This window comes from Lepidochelys kempii, chromosome 1 (genome assembly GCF_965140265.1).
Source record: "Lepidochelys kempii isolate rLepKem1 chromosome 1, rLepKem1.hap2, whole genome shotgun sequence".
Lineage (NCBI taxonomy): Eukaryota > Metazoa > Chordata > Testudines > Cheloniidae > Lepidochelys > Lepidochelys kempii.
Window position 1 is genome coordinate 230,569,714 of NC_133256.1, and position 18,173 is coordinate 230,587,886.

Here is an 18,173-nt window from a genome sequence, read left to right on the forward strand (position 1 = left end):
CATGAGGTGGGTCAGCTGCTTCGGACAGCTGAGGAAACTCCAGCCTGTCTCTCACTAGTGGGCTGAGGGCCATGAATGGGAACTCAGTTGATATGGTATCTTCAGAGAAGCTAAGCTTTTCCTGCGGGTGGGGAACCTCTGTACTGATTTCTCCTGCACAGGTGCAGGACCAGGCAATGAGGAAATAGGGTGAAAGAAGGAATATGGGGAAAACTTATTTATCAGGCTTTGATAAATGAGAATACGTTTCCCTTTTTGCTTGCTGAATAAGGATGATACTTGTGCCAAATATCAAATCTAGCTAAGTATGGGAAGGAAAGCAGAGTCCAACAAGCATTATCTCCTCACCTCCCCAAGTTCATGGAAAACCATCTGTGAGAGCAAGACATGGCTGGAACCACAACTTGGTTGAGGCATGTCAGCTTGGTGGTATGGACACAACTAGGTGATAGACACTCCCCTAGCCTGAGTAGTTTTAGATGGGCTTTCCAGTAGGATCTTGTGCTGCACCACACCTTGCAGGGTGGTTTAGTGTTCGAACTCAGGCAGTCAGCCAATGACAGCATGACTTCAGACTCTGACTCAGTGTTTGAGTAACCCCTCTCTTCCTGTGGGCATTTCCATGCAAGGAATAATTTCCTCCCACATATTTAACAAGAATTCATCTTTATTCAAGAATTTCTTGGTTTACTCTTGCACAATATTTTAACGAGAACCCTAATTGCTTCTAAAGCACATCATCTTGTATTTAGCAACATAGCATAAGAAGGACACGAGAACAATATTCACATCTTGTGAATTTCAAGGTATTTTTGTAGAATTTAAAGTAAATTACATGGTTCTTCTGAATAATCTCTTGGGACTTTGAAACTGAAATCTTTCCCTAACTTAGAACATTTTTGTTAATTTTAATGTGAGCATTTGGTCTGAGCACAGGATTTGAATTGCACTCCTGGATCTGCATTTGTGGCCTTGGACAGTCACTTGACCTCTTTTCCTCAGTTTTCCGATCTGTAAATTACTGACATTCCTAATTTAAGCATGCTGTAGGGACTAATTTAGGGTGGTTGAAGTGAAGTGCTTGAAGCTGTACACTGCTACACAAGAGCTAGTCTTTATGATTCCTCTGTTTTATTCTGTGACAGCCTGATTCTGTAAAACCTAAAGAAATGTCTGCAAGGCATCTTTCCGGTAACATATGGACACAGATTCCATGCATCAGTTTTTTGGCAATGTAACTGATCCTCGGCCATGAAAAATCACTAAAATCCTAATAATTAGGTGAAGGAAAGTAGTAAGCAGGGAAAAAATTGGGACAACCTGAATAAATGGAGATGTCAGAGGGTAAGATATTTTTAAGTGCCTGAGTGATTCAGGGCACAAGTCCCATTTGCTCCTAAATCACTTAGACACTTTTGAAAGTTCCACCGAGAATCTTTAGATAAATTCTTGGCCCAGATCTTCAAAGGTATTTAGCCACCTAACTCCCTTTGACTTCAATGGGAGCTAGGCACCTAAATACCTTTGAGGACCTGGAACATTCTTCTGAAGACTATCTGAATAATTAATAAGGGGAGCATGTTCTCCAAAGACTTTGAACGGCCATTCACAAGACATTTCCTGTGTTAATTAAGTTTTAAAGATGAGGAGAAAAGTTTGCACCCTTTTTGTCTTTTCTTCATGCATAAAGAAGGCCCAACATATTTTTAAAGGTATTTTCTGCTTGTATTTTTGCACTGCAAATTCAGGTCTTGTCTAGCCTAGAAGAATGTCAGGTGCCTGGAGAACTAGTGAAATGACGACATCAGGAGAGTGAATGTTGAGCAATTGATAGTGGAGAGGAATTCTAGCCAGACTGTTTGAAATTCTGTGTCTTGTTTGTGTTTAACTTCAATGACTCTACCGTAGATATTAGAAGATCTCAGTGTTAATGATTCAACATCCCACTCCTTACATTAAATATAGGAGGGAGTTACAACTTCTGGGATAGTAGGTTCTCCTGCAAAAGGCGGGGAGAGGGGTACCAGAGTTGATGTTCCCAGGGTTGTGGTTTTATCCTGAATGTCATGATAATTGATTATTTTTTCTTAAAACCCTAAACCCTGGCATCATGTGAATATACCAGAATCTCAGCTTTCTTTTTTCTTTTTAAAGAAGTTTTTAGCCCTCATGTTTTTTGAGAAAAGCTGGAAAACACAAACCCTAAAGGCTCAAAGGCCAGAAAGCAAATAAACAGGATCCAAATGCATTATTTTGAAAATCTCATTATTTTTAAGACAGTGATTTTTGAAAGTTTAGTATTGATAATGCTGAAGTCCTGATATTTCTAAGAAGAAAATAATTAAGCACTTTCAGTTTATACACCATAAACCCAAACTTTAAAAAAAAATCCTTACCAGATTGCTTTAAGAATCTTTAGTATTACAGATACACTTGTTTCATAACTTTATCTCCACTTGTCTCTTGTTTAACAGCATAGAGGACATGGATTAAGAAGGAAGGGAAGCAGTCTGGCCATGACAATCAAAACATCCTAATAGAATATTATACAAGCTCATTTGCAAACTTCAAATCCAGAACTGAGTTTGGATTTTGGGTGTACTCAAATATGGTGGGCTGATTTGGGCTCATATTTATTTATTATCAAAGGTTGGAAGAATGACAAACAAGGAGATAGAGTCAGGAAGGGACTATTAAACACAGCTTTAAAGTTTGTGTTACTCTTGGTACAGGAAAGAAGAATGACCATAACCAGTTTGCTATGTGTTTATAGTTTTTACCTGGGTATGTTGTTTGTCTTATAATAAACCTCTTGACTCACTAATCAACTATCCAGAGTAACTCTCTGAGCTATGACTGTGCAAAGATGAATGCCTTAGGTTTTGAAATTGTGCAGCGAAAGGCTACTCTGAATATTTTAGCTACAGCATGATATATTATCTAATAAAATACAAATGAGAGAGGCTTATGGTATGCTGAGAAACAGCAGTCAACAGGCTGCTCAGAACAATGGGAAGGAGGGACTCAGTGAGGTATGAGATGAAGAGACTCAGTCCAGCACAAAACCTACAGGCATTAGCTGCCACTTACAATGTGAAAAACTCAGTGAAGTATGAGGTGAAATGGAAATCAATACACTATGGCTGGGTTATATTTCAAAACAGTTGATTAATAAATTAAATTGGCTAAAAGGAAATGAAAGTGAATAAAAAAAGCGTTAATATGTCTGAAATTATCATACAATTAAAACACAATATATACATTTACTATCTTAATTTGCATAAAGCAAGGCTGGTCAGGTTCATTATTAGCTTGAAAGATGTGAATAGCTGAAAGTTATAATGATTCATTTCTATACTTACTGGTGGTATAAATTACTAGAGTTGACACATGGAGAAAAGTGTAGCAGCATTCTGAAAATATCTATATAGAATGTTCCAATGGGCAGTTCAGGCAAAACTCCCATTAATGCTCCTTGCTTGGTCAAAAAGTCCTCTTCATCTCCTTTTGCTTGAGTCGGGACTGCAGGATTAGGCGTTGAAATCTTGTTTATTCCAGATGGATAATTTGAGGTAGTTTATGGAAGGCTAGTGATTGTGAACACTGAAAGTAAGGTCCTGTGTTTCTGGTAGAAAACATCTGAATCTGAGGATTCACCATCTTTCAATCAAGGCTGGATGTCTTTCTAAAAGATATGCTGTAGCTCAAAACAAATATTATGAGCTTGATGCAGAAATTACTAGGTGAGGTTCTCTGGCCTGTGTTATGCAGGAGGTCAGACTAAATGATTACAGTGTTCCTGCTGGACTTGAAATCTATTAATTTATGAAGTGAAGGTCTCAAATTGGAATGCTACATAGTAGAAATCAATAGTTAATAAGGTTGTTAGAAAAATAATCTTTGCAGACAAGCCATAAAAGACTGCAGAAGAAAGTGATGGCTATTAATCTGATACAATGAGACAGAACAATGAGAAGAATCTCTTAGGAAATCACAGTATGTCATTCCCCACAACTATTACTTATCATGGTCGGGTTTAGAGGCCAACCAAGAATGGGTCCTGTGGAAAACAGCTTGTGTTCATTCAATTAAAGACTGTATCACAGTGCCTACACCAATAGGGGGCAGGGATTAAGGTTACACAGGCAACCTCAATTCTGGCATTTCCCAACTTTTGAGTGCTTGATTTTGGAAACTTAATGTTCTTCTAACATAGTTCATGTTGTATGTGTATGAGACTTCCTCAGTTTTTAAAAAAGTAAACTGAAAAAAACTAATTGCATCATGTGTCATCATATTGACACCCACATGTTTCATCAGCAGGGTTGGAACCTTTAGATCTGCCACACAGATCTCTGCCATGTGAACTAACAAAGTCACTGATACTGCTAGTAGGCTGTCAATCCTTTTGTGGCCCATCACTTCAGAGGGATGAGGTGCTTTGCCAGTGGCTTTTCACAGACATTTGCTGACTGCGGTGGAATGGTGAGACTCGGGAATCTTTGGTTCCTTTTCAGGCCCTGGAGAGGAATGTGCTGTAGTAGATACAGACTTTTCTGCCCACTTTCCCGAAACATGACCCATTCTGCCCTGTCTCTTCCAATCTGTCTATGCCCCAGTCCTGTCTCTTCCCCACCCCTGGCTCCTTGTCCCAGTCTGATTCCCCTCACCTAGCCAATGCCAGTCTCCACTCCTTAGGCTTCTCATCCCAGTCTCCTTCCCCAGCCAGTCCTAGTTTCCCCTTTCTGACTCCCCCCACCCCTGCTCCCAGTCTCAGTTTCCTTACCCAGACAGTCTGTTTCCTCCCTCCTGGCTCCCCATCTGATCTCTCTCTCCCTGCCCCGGCCTCCAGTTATATGCCCAGCAACCACATTCCCCTCACCACTGGATCCCAGGCCTAGTCTCCCTTCCTAGACTCCTCATCCAATCTCAAGGTCCATCCTTCACCCAGCTTCTTCTCACAGTCCATTTGGCCAGGAACTATGGTTCTTCATCAGATCTGTTCCCCCTCTCCTCACCTCCTTTCCCCCCCTCCCCAAAAAAGTTTACAGTCCCAGTTTCCCTGTCAGTTGTTTGTCCAATCTTAATCTTATCCACTGACTCCCAGTCCCTTCCCCCATTTTCCTGCCCAGCTGCCAGTCCTAGTCTCCTTGCCCCAGCAGTCCTGGTCTCCCCCAACTTCCAGTCCCAGTTTCCATTTCCTCCCCCTCCGTCAGTCTCCCATGCCAGTCTTCCTCCTCGGGCTCTTTGTCCCAATCTAGCTCTTCCCCCCACCTTCCACATTTGGCTCTTTTCCACTCTTCATTTGTTTCAGGTGCCTTCCTCTTCCACACTGCCTGGGCATCAGCAGGGTGGTGGGGGGAGTATTGAGAAAACAGGAGAGAGAGGCTCCCTGCGCTCAGTTCCTGTGCCTGGACCCAGATCTGAGCAGCCAAGAAAATTGAAGGGAAAGTCATGCTCAGCCCTAGACTGGAGTATCTTCAGTGTAGACGGAATCTTCTGTGAATTAAGCTGTGAAGTTCTGGCAAGTATCTATTCAGCAGGTGAAATCTGCAATTTTTCAAAGATTTATAACTTGGCCAAATTTGAGTGGATTTTCACAGGGATGGCAAAAGGCAGATTCCTGATGCAAAGGTGAACCCCCCCCCCACCAAATTTGAAGCTTTCCCCAAAGTATAGGGGTGCTAGAGCTTCTCAAAGAAGAAGTTGACCCAAAAAACCCCTAATGTGTTTGCCCCCTGGCCTTGTTCTTAAAAGAGGCTGAACCTTTTGGACTGACATTTTCCAAAACTTTTCAGCCTGCGGCAGACACCCAGCATATAAAATTACTGTAGAAAAAGTTAAAGGTTGGGAAAGTTGTAAGCAACGGAAAATAGAGCTTTCTAATGGGCGGCATCGGGCAACCTTAATAATAGGCAGTACTACAAGTCCTTCATATAATGAAATAGTTTTCATGTTTTTTGGCAGAGACCAAGATTTGAATGAGCACAGAGTAAAGCTGGACAAATTTTGTTGTTCAGTTTCCCAATGATTCATCAACACGTCTTTGAAAGCTTCCAGTTACTAACTTTGTTATAATAACACCTCTTTAGCACACACAATATGCTTTGCTTCAAAAAAGTAGCATTATAATGAGAGAGGAGTGGGAATACATATGCTTTTCGTCTACACTGAATAAAATCCTATAAAATGTAAAGCAAGTCTTAAAGGCACAAACAAGCATGAGACAGAAAAATGCTAGTAAAATAAATCCATGTGGAAAAACGTTTCAAATGCATACTGGAAGCCTTTCATACCATACCATATATTAGAACTAGAATGAGAAAATTGTGTTATGAGTCACAGAATGCCTGATAAAGGCATGTCTCCAGAACTGATAAACAAGTTCCATGCAAATCTCTTGCATGTCATGTTACTTTTCCTCTGATAAATATTTAAAGAAGGGATTTGTCTTATCACAATCACTCTTTAATGTAGGACAGTGAGAAAAGACAGCAGATTTTTTTTATTATTGCACATGGGAAGTAATTTTACGTCCTGTGATTTTTTTGATTTTTTTTTTTTTGGTCTGTGTAAGCAGAATTATAACAAACTTGTTAAAAACTATACCATACAAACTTTCATATACTATAGCCAGGAACCTGCAAACACTTAGGCATGTGAATATTACTCACATACATAAAGTTACCGACATATGTAAGTGTCTGCAGGAATGGGGGTCTAAGTAAATTTCTTTATAAGCAGTTGCTGTTCTAGTTTGCCTGTTTTCTGCCAGCACCTCTTGTGGTTTGCAGTGCCCAGGGAAACAGTAGAGCACAAGCTCCACCCTTCCAGTGGTAAGTTCATGGCAACCATCAATCAAAATTAGTTGCCTCTGGCAACCAACAACAAATCTGGCTGAGTTAATCACAGGGATCAAGCATGATGTGAGACATGGTTATTAGTACATTGATGTTCCGCTGAGAATTCCTGGCATCGGGAAGATTTAACATGCAGGAACTTCCAGAAGTAAGTATTATGTAATGTCTGAAGGATAACTAAAAGAGAACAGCAAATTCCAGGATTAATTTAAAGCTCCTACAGCTTGGTTGTATCCAGTTGCTGTAACTTAGAGGAGGAAGATACCCAGAGCCAGCATTAAAACTAATGATCAGAAGATTAAACTCTTGCTCCTTTGAGATATGCTTGATTATGTTATGGAGGAAAGCTACATGCTGAGAACTTCAGTCCTACCCAGTATCACTTGCAGTCTGCAGCAGTGTTTCTCCACTTGAAAATCTGCAGACATGGATATTTTATAGTGCTTGCATTTTTAATTTCCTAGTTTTATTAACTGGTTTAGTCATTTGTATCTATTTGTTTGTATAATTCCTTCCACACCTCAGCAGGGTAAGAGGGCTTGCATATAACATGCAGTATACTGGGCCTGATTCTCTATTTCTAGGTATGCTGGGTAGTCATTTGCATCAGTGCAATACTTGTATAAAATGCTTCCATTCTTACTTAGGAGCATCTTACACCCACTTCATACTGGTGCAAGGTGCATGGCAACAAAGAATAGGAAAACACAAACAATTACACTCACACATGCATTATGTGCATGGGGCCAATTCATACCTTTCACGAGGAAGGGCCAGAAAACAATGTGCAGCATTCGCAGGCAATCATCCCAACAAGGGCTGGGTATAGTTTTACAGCTTGACAAAGTGGGAGAGGGGCGGTAACACTCCAACCCAGCAAGGTCCAAACATCAGTGCATTCTGGATTCCATGGTGTACTTTCCCTTAGCTGTCTGCACCAAACCTTTTGTCTTTGACTGCAGGAGGCTGATGGGGGAAAGGGTAGGGTTAATTTAAAGAGATAACAGGCTCACCTTTATCTTCTGCAAACCCAGGGTTGTGAGTTCAATCCTTGAGGGGGCCATTTGGGATCTGGGGCAAAAATTCGGGATCGGTCCTGCTTTGAGCAGGGGGTTGGACTAGATGACCTCCTGAGGTCCCTTCCAACCCTGATATTCTATGATTCTATGACTCTATGAAATCTACAAGGTTTCAAAAGGGAGCATGCAACAGAGAGTGACTATGCTTCAGCTCCACATCTTTCCTGAGTTCCAAACGTAGGGAAGTGGCCTCTGTCGGGTGGGAGGGAAATGGATGCTGCTGCATTACAGCACTTCTTCTCCCAACAAAATCTGGCCCATTTTTGTGGAAACTCAGCTATGTTCACACCCTTTGTGGCACTTTCCTGAAGGCATGATCTGGTCCAGTGGTTATTTTTCCAATTCTCCTAGTGCCCTTTTGTAAGAAACGTGACATTTTTCAAAGAAGTCAAGTCAGAGTTCATCACTGGCTTGGCTTGACACACACATATATTGTAGATCAAGAAATGGAAGAATGATTTTCGCTAATGTAAAAGGTGAAAATTTCTGCAAAGTTTTAAAGCTCTCTCACGCTTATTCAAGATCTAAAAATAATTTCCTCCTTTCATTAATTCATTAGCAAAACCACAAACTGTATTGATAGAGTGTGACTTAACATCTGGTGCAGCACAGAAGTCATGGTAGAAAAGTATCCAGCAATGCAACTGTTGCAGCAAACTCTCTGCCCTGATCACTTCTAACATGCACTCCCACGCAAGAGGAAAGCGTTTCCATTTGGAAATCAGTGATTGAGACAATGTTGCCTAGTGAATAGAGCATGGGACTCAGATGACCTGTGTTCAGTTCCTGGCTCCCTGGCTTGCCATGTGACTTTGGGCAAGTCGTGTCACTTTTTTGTGTCTCAGTTTCCTCATTTGTAAAATGGAGATAATGATACCTCAATTGTAAAGCGCTTTGAAATCTATGTATGAAAAGTGCTGTGTAAGAGCTACTTATTATTTTAACCTGGTTTTGATCATGCATCTTGAATTCAACAAGAGTCATTGCTTTCCCTGGTACAAATCGGTTTAGCTTTCCTGAAGTCAATGGAGCTACACTCAGGGTCAGATTTAGGGGCAGTCAACCCAGGCAACCACCTGGGGTGCCAGGCTTGGGGGGCTGTTTTTGTTGTTAGCAACAAAAGGGAAAATAGAATGTTTGAAGTAAAATGTTTCAGGTGTTCTGTATGTGGAAATCAGATCACTGACTTCAAATTTCTAGTCTCAACTGTGGTTTGGTATTCAAAAATTTAACAAATGGAGGGGGCAAGGGGCATGAAGACACTGCACTGATTTACCCCAGCTGAGGATCTGGCCTATCATTTGATATGTTTGTCTGCATTTGTGCATCAGCACCTTTAATGAAGTTACCTTTGCTTTGGTAAGTGTTGAACTACTGCTATAGGGCCTGAAAGGGGAGCACACAACTTTGTTTCTGTGTAGGTATTAAATATTGGTTTTTGTGGTTTTTGGATTTCTTGGTGACAGAGTGGAAGATTACCCAAAAAGGAATTAATAGGATAAAATATACTTTTCAGCCAATTACTGGCCAAATTTAAGATCTAAACAATTTGACAGTAGAATTTATTTGTATTACACAAGCATCTAGGGGTCCTAACCAAGATCAGATTCCTGGTAGGTTAGGCACTGCAAAAACATGTATGAGAGAGTCCTGCCTGGAAGATTTTACAGTTTAAGTAGACTATACAGACAAAGGGTGGTGATTGGGCCTCAGTTCTCCATCTGTAAAATGGGAATAAAGAGAGGAAATGACTTGCTCCAGGTCATACAGAAAGTCCTGGCAGAGCCTGCAATTGAAGCCCCATCTCTTGAAGCCCAGGCCCGTGCTTTAACGCTTTCCTCTCAGTAGCTTTTTAGTTTCTCTTGTTATTGGGGGAAGTAAACAATACCAATTCCTTGGCAAATGATACCTTTCAATGCATTGCATGTTGAGAAGATTTGGAAAGAATTTAGTTTTCTCCCTGCTTTACTAATAGACTTTAAAAATAAGGTGACATATGTATAGTGATGAAGGATAAAGGAATAAAGATATAGGAAATCCTAATTTGTATTATACTGGTACATCAAAGAGCTACTTTTCCTTAATCCACTTACAGCCTCTGCACTCCTCACACAAAACCAAGGAAAATCCCCACAGAACTTCAAGAAGAAAGGAGGAGGGAGAAGTGAAGCAAATCTAATAGTTAGGAAAAGTATAATTTATTGGCTGAGCACATAAAAGCAAATATAGGGTTACATTTAAAGCTGTTGTGTTAGAATAGAATGGAGGAAGCAATTGTATCAACAGCCAAAACCAGACCAGGTTACAGAGCCAAAATTTGGCCAGGTTTGGCAAGGTTCATGAACCTAACGGGAACCAGTGCCAGGTTTTGAGTGACCTTGCATCCAGTTATGAGTTTGGGTGAAAACCACGCAAAAGGCAGTTGTTTCATAATGTTTAACCTTGAACCAGGTGAAATTAAGTGATTTTAGCTGAGTTTCACTTTGGTTTTTTTTTTTTTTGTTCAAATCAGATTCTAAATTCCTAGGGGTGCAAACTGACATGAAGCAAAACTGAAAAGGGTCACATAAATCCCTAAACTAAACTAAAGCCCCCAAGTTTAGAAAGTTCAGCTTTAGTTCTTGATTCTCCCAGGTTTACTCATGCAGAATAGTACGAGGCAGGGACTGTTCATTACAGTGTAGACCCTGATCCTGACTTGGGTGTCTATGTGCTACTGTATTAGAAATAAATAACATATGGACCAAAACTCCAGTACAAACAACCCCAGGACTTTGGGGAAGTTCAGATCCACATCTGCACTTGGGGCATAGGTTCATCTGTGCTCCGGTCACAGCAAGATGCACTGGTGTGAATGTGGAGTGACTTTCCTTAAGTCACACAACAGAGGGCTTGTTTATGTGGACAGTTGATGCACAGCAAGCTTCCCTTTTATTAAGCACAGCTCAGGTTGTGGGCTCCCAGCAGTGGTAAATTCACACTTAGTTGGCATGTAGGAGCATGCGCCACCCATAAACTCCATCCCGCCGTGGCCTCTACAGAAGACAGCGGGCAGAGCACCAAAAGTGGTTGGAGTCACTGTTGGAGGAAACAAGGTCTGGGAAACACACTGATCCAATCAGTGCCCATTAGCTGGGCAGCCTCCATTAGTTGGTTCTCAGCCTAAGTTAAAGCTGCATTTCCCCAGCAGAACCTCTGGCGGTGGGAGGGGGTGTGTGTGCTGGCATTCCCACAACAATCCTCTCCTTCCAGGGTTGAATAGCACAATAACTAGGTCTGAGTGAATATTTTGCAAAGAAAAATGTATCTGATGAATTTCCCCTCTTTTGTCTCATGGCATCGCTGAACAGATCAGGATTTCCTCAAATTTATTATGTGAAAAGAATTGAATTCTGTGGCAATATTTATTCTTAAGGCTGTGAATTGATCATGAATTCTTCTCTGCAGGGACTTGTCATTCAGGCTGTGCTGCTTAGTTATGACTGGTCAGATCCAATACTGAGGCCAAATTCCAGCCCCCATTATGGTCCCTCTTCACTGCTCCAGTAGTGGAAAGAGAACAGAGACGACCCTGGGGGAATTCCCCAGTGCAGGACTAGAATCAGGCTGGCATATGTGACCCTACACTACTTTCTCACAGCCCCTGGTATATGGGTGAGCTGGAGACAGGAGAGGGAATGGCTAGTGGTCTGTGCACCCATAATCCTTGTAAAACAGCCTACAGTCAGCCAGATAAGCCTGCCATAAATTAGAGAAGCCCCTGGAACTGCTGTAGTTTACACTTAGGGCTATCCTAGTCATAGGAGCAGCCCAGAATCTGGGAGATATGAAGAAGTCTAGAGCCACCTTTTCCCTCCCATCCCTCTCTTGGGCTGTACCTTTTGTGATGTGTCTCCTGAGAGACAGCACAGAATCTGGCCCAAGGCACTAAATCTGTTTCCTGATTGCATGCCCGTGCCAGAGACACTTTTGCAAATACTCATGTATGCTAAAGTTATGTCTCTTCCAGTAACTTTTGTGCCAGAACAGCTTCACTGTGGGCAAGATTTACTAATATGCCTAATTGATTAAGAGCCCCAACAGATTTAGGCACTTTTAAAAATCCCACCTGGTCTGGGTAGCCACACAAAGCAAACAAATATAATTCATACTCCGGGACTATAAAGTATTCACAGAGCTCTAAAAATAGCAATGATAAAGAAAAGCACATCAAGTTAATACAAACAGCCTGAGTTGTCATGCACCAAACACCTATGGCTAAAACAATTCCCAGCTCTCAGAAATCAGGAGTCATGAGACCATGCGAAAAACTCTTCAGTTTAACATTTAATAACACTCTATTTTCAAAGCAGCCCTATTTTATCACAAGCTGATTCAACTGTACAGTAGTTTTGACACCTCTGATTGCTAATTCACCATTACTTGAAGGCCAAAGACCATCCAAGGTTAGGAACACTCCAGTTAAAAATAAAATCTTGCCAATTCTTCACTTCATGCCTTTCTTCCCCTCTGCTGTGATATAAAGTATCTCCAGCTTTTACTTCAATAAAAGAGCAACTCATAATATCGGCTTGAACTAGTTTTCTCTGATTTGAGTCTCCCAAGTATTTTATTAATTAAAAGCTAGTATTGTATTCATAGAGTAAGAGAAAAAGGCAGGGGTGGGGGTGGACTACTGAAGGTTTCATGTTGCATTTAGCATTTTGTTTTCGTGCCTAGATCCTGAGCCACTTTTCACCACAGTCCCAGCAGACAGGGGACGTAAAGCTAGGTAGCTGGCTGAAAGGATCATCTCAGTGTGTAGTGGAAATTCTGAATGGGCAAAGCAACTCCTGTGCTAGCTCCTAGGCAAGCACTGGGAATGTGGCTGCATGAAAAAAATGTGGCTTATAGATCCCAGCTGCTAGATCAACACCCTAGAGCCCTCTCCTTGCGAGGCCGAGCAGAAAATCTAGCACAGGGGTGGCCAGCCTGAGCCTGAGGAGGAGCCAGAATTTACCGATGTACGTTGTCAAAGAGCCACAGTAACACATCAGCAGCACCCAATTCCCCCTGCTCCCAGCGCCTCCCACCCATCAGCAGCCCCGCTGATCAGCACCTCCCCCTCCCTCCCCGCACCTCCAGATCAGCTGTTTTATGGCGTGCAGGAGGCTGTGGGTGGAAGGGGGAGGAGGGAGGGCACAGCAGGCTCAGGAGAGGGGGCGGGAAGGGGTGGAGTGGGGGCAGGGCCCGTGGCAGAGCCAGGGGTTGAGCAGTGAGCACATTGGAAAGTTGGCAGCTGTAGCTCCAGCCCCGGAGTCGATGCCTATACAAGGAGCTGCATATTAACTTCTGAAGAGCCACATGTGGCTGCGGAGCCACAGGTTGGCCACCCCGCTCTGGCATTAACAGAGACAGGAAGTGCTAGGGAGTAACACTCTAGTGTCCCCTAGAGGAAGGTAAAGAAAGAGCTTTGGGCCTCACAGGAATCTTGTTTCAGCTTTTGTGACATGGGTGTTGGGGAGGGAAGGAGAGTTAGAAAAGATGTCTGTGGTAGATAGGTGAAGGAATGGGCAGGCTGCGGGCAGGTGAGGACCTTGGACGTCTGTAAATTGTTATGCCATTGTTACTGTGGTTCTTGAAGAGCTGTTACGTTCCACATTGGAGGGGTCTATATTTGAGTGTGTATAATGGGGTAGTAGGGGGACAGAGGATGAAATTGATGGACGTGATCCCCATATATTCCTTTTCTGTCTTACAATTGCATTATGAAGTGTAAGTAATGTTTGTAAAATGTTTTGAGACCCTCAGAGGGAAGCTGCTTTAGGAATGCAACATATTTTCATGGAGAGTACATCACCTTTTACTGAGGAAACTGACTCAGGGCCTGCTCCTGTGTAAATCCATGGGAGTTTTGCCACTGACTTCAGTGGAAACAGGATTGGGCCTTCTGAATGGCAACAGGTAATAACATCAGCGAGGGTGTTGGACGGAAGCCACTATGCTATTGCAAATATACTTGTATTTTCTCAGCTAAGTAAAGCCTGCAGGATGAGCATCATTTAGGAAGGACCGTCCCTATTTCTTACTAAATATTTCCTATCCTGCCCTTCGATAAAGAGCTTGTATTCTAATGGATTTCCAAGGGGGTATCAATGGGGCATTGGGGGCATGGATCATCATTCATGTGGCACTCCCGTCAGTACCCGGCCCAAGCTGGGGAAGCTGATGATTCAGCCAGCAGACCAAATTCAGTGATGAATCCTGGTCACATGCCACTTGATGCACGTTGTCCATACGCTAAGAAGAAAAATGGGGCATTCCCCAATTGTCCATATTTATAACATTTCAACCATACCTGCCAATGTTTGCAATGGTTTAATGTGGAACAGAAAGTGCCAGACCATCAAACAGAAAAGTGAGATAGATGGTGCAAAATAGCTGAATTAAGAAGAACTGCTTCCTATCATGACAGGTTTCAGAGTAGCAGCCATGTTAGTCTGTATTCGCAAAAAGAAAAGGAGTACTTGTGGCACCTTAGAGACTAACCAATTTATTTGAGCATGAGCTTTCCTGAGCTACAGCTCACTTCATCAGATGCATAAAGTGGAAAGTACAGTGAGAAGATTTTATATATACACACAGACCATGAAAAAATATACATTGTAAGGAGAGTGATCACTTAAGATGAGCTATTACCAGCAGGAGAGTGGGGTGGGGGGAGAGAAAACCTTTTGAAGTGATAATCAAGGTGGGCCATTTCCAGCACATTTCCAGGAGTTAACAAGAACGTCTGAGGAACAGTGCGGGGAGGGGCGAGGAATAAAAAAGGAGAAATAGTTTCACTTAGTATAATGACTCAACCACTCCCAGTCTCTATTCAAGCCTAAGTTAATTGTATCCAATTTGCAAATTAATTCCAATTCAGCAGTCTCTCATTGGAGTCTGTTTTCGAAGTTTTTTTGTTGAAGGATAGTCACTTTGAGATCAGAAATCGAGTGTCCAGAGAGATTGAAGTGTTCTCCGACTGGTTTATGAATGTTATAATTCTTGACATCTGATTTGTGTCCATTTATTCTTTTACGTAGAGACTGTCCAGTTTGCCCAATGTACATGGCAGAGGGGCATTGCTGGCACATGATGGCATATATCACATTGGTAGATGTGCAGGTGAGCGAGCCTCTGATAGTGTGGCTGATGTGATTAGGCCCTATGATGGTGTCCCCTGAATAGATATGTGGGCACAATTGGCAACGGGCTTTGTTGAAATGATAGGTTCCTGGGTTAGTGGTTCTGTTGTGTGGTTGCTGGTGAGTATTTGCTTTAGGTTGGGGGGCTGTCTGTAGGCAAAGACTGGCCTGTCTCCCAAGATTTGTGAGAGTGATGGGTCATCCTTCAGGATAGGTTGTAGATCCTTGATAATGCATTGGAGAGATTCTAGATGGGGGCTGAAGGTGACGGCTAGTGGCGTTCTGTTATTTTCTTTGCTGGGCCTGTCCTGTAGTAGGTGGCTTCTGGGTACTCTTCTGGCTCTGTCAATATGTTTCTTCACTTCAGCAGGTGGGTATTGTAGTTGTAAAAATGCTTGATAGAGATCTTGTAGGTGTTTGTCTCTGTCTGAGGGGTTGGACCAAATGCGGTTGTATCTTAGAGCTTGGCTGTAGACAATGGATCGTGTGGTGTGGTCTGGGTGAAAGCTGGAGGCATGTAGGTAGGAATAGCGGTCAGTAGGTTTCCGGTATAGGGTGGTGTTTATGTGACCATCACTTATTAGCACTGTAGTGTCCAGGAAGCAGATCTCTTGTGTGGACTGGTCCAGGCTGAGGTTGCCAACTGTGCCTACATATCTATTCAGGGGACACCATCATAGGGCCTAATCACATCAGCCACACTATCAGAGGCTCGTTCACCTTCACATCTACCAATGTGATATATGCCATCATGTGCCAGCAATGCCCCTCTGCCATGTACATTGATCAAACTGGACAGTCTCTACATAAAAGAATAAATGGACACAAATCAGATGTCAAGAATTATAACATTCATAAACCAGTCAGAGAACACTTCAATCGCTCTGGACGCTCGATTTCTGATCTCAAAGTGACTATCCTTCAACAAAAAAACTTCGAAAACAGATTCCAATGAGAGACTGCTGAATTGGAATTAATTTGCAAATTGGATACAATTAACTTAGGCTTGAATAGAGACTGGGAGTGGTTGAGTCATTATACTAAGTGAAACTATTTCTCCTTTTTTATTCCTCGCCCCTCCCCGCACTGTTCCTCAGACGTTCTTGTTAACTCCTGGAAATGGCCCACCTTGATTATCACTTCAAAAGGTTTTCTCTCCCCCCACCCCACTCTCCTGCTGGTAATAGCTCATCTTAAGTGATCACTCTCCTTACAATGTATATTTTTTCATGGTCTGTGTGTATATATAAAATCTCCTCACTGTACTTTCCACTTTATGCATCCGACGAAGTGAGCTGTAGCTCACGAAAGCTTATGCTCAAATAAATTGGTTAGTCTCTAAGGTGCCACAAGTCCTACTTTCCTTCCTATCATGAGCTCTGATAACATACGACGCAATGGAAGAAAAGGAGGTGGCAGTATTGTTACCATCTGATAGTTTCAATTTAAACTTTTTTTTAGTACAAAATAGTGATCAGACAAGAGTGAACCAAAAGCAGCAGCTGATTATATTGGCAGCATTATAATCTCATTTAAAAATGAATGCAGAACAATATGTTTATTCAGCTATAATGACAGTCTATCCATACAAAACGATCTTGCCTTGTTTTGCAAACACCAAAGGAACTGATTCATGTCAAACAAACAAACACTATCCCCCCCCCATGAATAATTCCTGTTAATGATATATACTTTGAAAGATAAATATTTTTTCTTGTGTATTTGGACACAGTTCAGAGCAATTAGAGCCTCTAGGATGGTTCAGACTATTATTTGTTCTATTGACAGGTTTAGAAAAGTCACACAGCATGATCTATTTTAGAAAAGACATCATGAATATGGCCAAAGTAATGTACGCAGCTGGGTTTAAGTGCTTCATTTCCACTATTGTTTGTGTTTGTATGTAATGGTGATGGAGATTGATGCTTGTGCGCATTCATCAACATGTATATTTCCTTGACTGACGAGTCAGACAATGGCTGTGACACAGCTTTCAGTTAGCATCCCCAAGGCTTCCTGCAGATGTTTGATGGGCACTCATCTCCACTGTTATTTTGAAAGCCCATTTGGAAATAATAGCCCTATTACAGGGAACAGTAAGCGGAGGCAACATTATCAAAATGATTTATCCTGTCTGATCCAAACACATTCCCTAGGGCTTGCAGTTGGATATTTATCCCCTTGTCCCTGTTCCCCCACCCCCCGCCCCCAGCACATTAAAATTATCCTGGGAGATGGAATCAAGTTATGATACATTGCAAAGATCCCCTTGTCTCTGCTCCCCAACTCTGGTGGATACACAAATAAACAGTCTGTGGTCCTAGAATTCAAATAAATGTCTTTAATGTCACCGTATTTGCTGTGATCTTTAGTTCACTGCAAGGCCATTATTTCTGTGGTGGAATAGGAAGGCAATTTTTAAATGATTTCCATTAATTGTTTTTGATGGGCTTTGCACTTCCATTTCTTTCAGGACCTCCACCACAGCTGAAATAGCAGCTAGCAACAACTGTGTTTAAACATGAATTTTTGCAAGCAGGGGGTCTAGTAAACTTTCCTTGACTAGAGGGAACAGGTGCTTCTAGTCATCTTCTTCTTCTTATCATCTGGGGTTGGGGCATCATGCACCTACACTACAAATTTTACTGTGGTTAAGCAATGTACTTAAATAGTGACCTGACCATGACACAGCTAGGTTTAGTCTTATCTGTGTAAATGGAAGCAAAATTGGAAAGTGTGACTCCTTAACTTGGTTTTAACACAATTTGATCTTCTCCCCACATATCTGCCCAAACTGGTTTATAGCAGACAGGAGACTACCACGTGTAAGCATAGTGCTTAAACGTGATCCAATCTGGAGTGTAGGTAGAGACTTGTTCTGTAATAATACCTGGCACTTGTGCTGTGTTTTACATCTATGGATTTCAACATGCTTTACAGTGAAAAGCAAGTATCCTCATTAGGGCTGGTCAAAGAAATGTACTTTATTTTTGCTAAGAATTTTTAAGAAAGTGAAGAAAAAAGTCATTTGGGTAGAATATTTTGGGATTTTGCTGAGAAAAACG

At 41.9% G+C, this 18,173-nt stretch overlaps 1 protein-coding gene across 10 annotated transcripts in view; it reads left to right on the plus strand.

Annotated features, from left to right (window-relative positions):
* Nucleotides 1–18,173, plus strand: part of LMNTD1 (lamin tail domain containing 1) — a 295,913-nt gene that overhangs the window by 29,774 nt on the left and 247,966 nt on the right. Inside the window, exon 1 of one of the 10 annotated variants that reach the window (XM_073317678.1) lies at nt 6,919–7,008. The exons of the other annotated variants lie outside the window; for them this stretch is intronic. The gene's annotated coding sequence lies outside the window, so the exon portion shown is untranslated. Of the gene's footprint in view, nt 1–6,918; nt 7,009–18,173 lie in introns of those variants that run through there. 10 annotated transcript variants of the gene reach the window in all.